Genomic DNA, 3573 nt, shown 5'->3' on the forward strand with positions numbered 1-3573 from the left:
AATGGTGATGTACTATATGGTGGAGAAGTGGATCTTGTATTGTTCCCACTTTATTTATATATATATATATATAAAATTTATTAGCCGATAGGCTTTCACCTGGGTGATAGCCCACCGAGAATTCCTCACGTTGCTGCTTGTTTGCCGCACTTTTCTTACCACCGCGGGGATGTCCACGCCATAGTTGTAACTGTGTCGACAGAGAGATAACAGATGGAGGCCACGTGTCTGCTATTAGGGCACATTCTGGAGAGCCCGATTTTATTCACACAGCTACCGCCTCTGCAGGTACTGTGTTTGAACCGCTAGAGCCTCCTATAATTTGTTCAATGTTGGTTCTGTTGTAAGGGGCGGCTCATTTGCTGCAGATTGACGAGTATGTTGGTCATTGCTCTCCCTTGTGTTTCAACTATTTGTGTTTTGGAGTATCATTTCTTACCGCTTGCACTGTTGTTTGGACTTATTAGATAGATGACAATAGAGGCAGATAGGAAGGGGTTGGATAACGGGTCTAGGTTCCCGGCAATGGTTACCCCCTACTATCTTGGTAATATGCCATTCCTATATACTAAAATATTTTTCCAGAGTCTTTGTACAATAAAATTTAGGGTATCTAATTCATTGTTTGCATGCTGCTGTCGATAATAGTGATTTCCATGCCTATTTTGTATTAGTGATATTCTCTGCTATTATTGGGTGTCAATTAAGAAAACATAGGTGCTAAAGCAAGATGGTTATGGTCCAAAAATAGAAAGCTATAATGAAGTTGCTCACAGGCATTGTTTCCATTGCCATTCCCAACTTCTAGATGATAGAAAAGACGTTTTAAAAAATTACTCCACTAGCTCAGCCCAATTGATGAGAAAGATGATCTCTTACTCCCATACGAGGATTTCAGTAAAGTATCTTAAATGATGTATCTGATTCTTTCATAAATCATTTTACGTTTGCATCTCTAATTAGAGGTTTTCTCTATAGATTGATTAGGAAGGGGAAATCTCTTTATTGCGCTTGAAATTGGATGCCCAAAGCTAAAACAAGCTATGATTTCCTATTTGAATGCCAAAAAATAGAGTGTTATCATACATAATACATTTTAGGTAGAGGTAAAAATGGGCGTTTGATCAAGCTTCAATCTGTTGTCCATACGAGTTTACAAAAATGGTATACGACATGAAGGTCCAAATGACTTTAATGGCCTTAATTTGGTCTTGGACCCTTGACTCCTCTAGGGACTTTTTTTCATTTATTTGTTTATTTTAGAATAATCCTTGCAGTTCCAAAGAGTTTAGAAATAGGGGATGGGTGTGCAGGGTTCAAGGTTAAGGACCAATAACCTAAATTTGGGAATAGCTGGCAGTGCAAACATATACAAATAGGCCCTCACTATTTCTAACAACCTCACTATTTCTAACAAAAATGTTATCGTTCAAAAAATGATGTTATCCTAAAGAATCTAACTGGCTTAAATGATGAGGGCTATGCAGTTGACAACAAGAATCTCATGATGTTTGAATTTTTTCTCTTCTTTTAGTTCTAGCAGATGAGCTTTTACTATTTTATGAAATCCTCTGCAGTCAGCCAAAAAAAATTAGAATATTAACAAGAACTTGATAACAAAAACATCCATCACCAACCCTCTTTAACAACTTGCTACACTCTCTCTGAAACCTTAGGTGTTGGTGGTTATGAATACAAATATACGTTAACAGAAACTTCCTAAAGTATAAGAGTGTGCACCCAAATACATTGTTTCAATATTCTACTCTACCTGCAAATCCATTGAAGTGTTCCTTCTTTCTTCCAAGGTTAGCCAACTGAACACACCATCACACACTTTGTCTGTCAAAGCTTTAACACTCATCAGAATAATTATCATGACAAAATTGGAGATAACCGGCATTGTTGGTGGTGTTTGAGAGATAAAAAATCTAACGTTATTCACTCATACCATATCTTCATAGGAAACTTATCAAATTAAGCTATGAGAAAAAAAACCACATGGATTACTTTTTCAATGCTGGCTTCCTGATGTGATCTCCATTCTTCTTTCGTGAATGGTTGAAGAGACACACTATCCAAAATTATTTCTGCTCCTACATCTAGACTCTGATATTATACATTTAATTGCCTTGTTAAATTTACTCATCTCACAGGGATTATAATTGCAAATAAATTATATTGGTTATGTATCTAATATATTGTAGAAGTAGTAAAATATGATTCAATGTAATATATTGTGGAGGAAGTAAAATATGATTTGTTGAATGTAATGCAAGCCTGATTAGTAGATTCATATGTATATTCATAAGTTGGACCACTTTTTAGATGTACCAGTTTGCCCATATCCATCCTGACCAGCAGCGGTATGATTCATATTGGCAAGGATCTCTACTCTGTTGATAAATTGATCAATCCTTCCATTATTTTGCTCTTGATCTCCAAGTTCATTCTTTAGTCGAAGAAATCTATAGCCTCTTCAAGTTCTTCAATAGTAAAAATTGCCAATTTGGCTATCGTTATCCAAAAGAATCCGGCAACAACAGAATATCTCAGCTGTACTTTGCGAACAATCTACAGTGGCTTAGGGAAAGATGCATTAATTGCTCACATTGATATTTACATTTCCTTGTTTAATATCACATTGTTATTGTTATATAGTTCGAAGATATATTGATTTCCTTGTCTATTCTTTAATTTCAATCTTTTGTGGCTTGCAGAGAATAACTCAAACTTTGATGAGATATCAGTCAACCAATTTAAATATGAATTAGCATATCTAAATTTTTAACCTCATTCTTTATTTAATTGGGTGCTTTTCAGAATCTCTAAATGAATGAATTTTAGTTCTCTGTTCTATACACATCATCTTTCATATTGTTCTATTCCTCATTAATAGTACATTTTCTGAAAGCTTGAAACAGACATTACAGAATTGCTCAAAAGCACATACCCATAAAATTAACATTGAGAATATGAGACCATGATGTCTTTGTTGCATTTTCAGGTGCCATTAGACAAATGTGATTATCACTGAAATGGAACGAAGCATTACCTGAAACATTAGAAAAATGTGATTATCACTAAAATGGAGCAAAGCATTACCAAAACATCCATGTAGGGAAAAGTCATTACTATGTTGGGAGATCTTAACTGAGAAGTCATTATTATATTGGGAGATCTTGAGTTGTTTTGATTAACTATATGTTTGGGTTTGAACAATGTCAATATGTTTTATTGATCCTCACAACAGAATGACCAACTTCACAGAGATGAATGTCTATGGATGCACCATATACTATTTTCAATTATGATGCATTATTGTTATACTTTTTTATGGCTCCACTGGTCCTTACTATCCTGGATGTCTTCTATAGATTTGTGTTGACATTGAAACTTATTTGTCATGATGCTGAAATTTTCTTATGCAATCAGTTCCCTCCTTACAAATAGGAGATCATCTGGAGATCATCTTGGTGAGATTATATCTATTTGTTACTTTCCTCTTCTAATCATGTTTAAAATCTAAAATTAGTAATAGGAAAAAGTCATTATTAATTAGTATTTGTTATG

General features: G+C 34.5%; 1 long non-coding RNA gene across 1 annotated transcript; it reads left to right on the forward strand.

The window, feature by feature from the left end:
• Positions 1–290: 290 nt before the first annotated feature.
• On the forward strand, positions 291–3343 carry LOC149579812 (uncharacterized). The gene is made up of 2 exons (XR_016359720.1): positions 291–547; positions 3008–3343. It is a non-coding gene; the product is annotated as an uncharacterized LOC149579812 (long non-coding RNA).
• Positions 3344–3573: the final 230 nt, after the last annotated feature.

Source organism: Cupressus sempervirens, chromosome 1 (genome assembly GCF_028749045.1).
Source record: "Cupressus sempervirens isolate cs-2001-9-10 chromosome 1, ASM2874904v1, whole genome shotgun sequence".
NCBI lineage: Eukaryota > Viridiplantae > Streptophyta > Pinopsida > Cupressales > Cupressaceae > Cupressus > Cupressus sempervirens.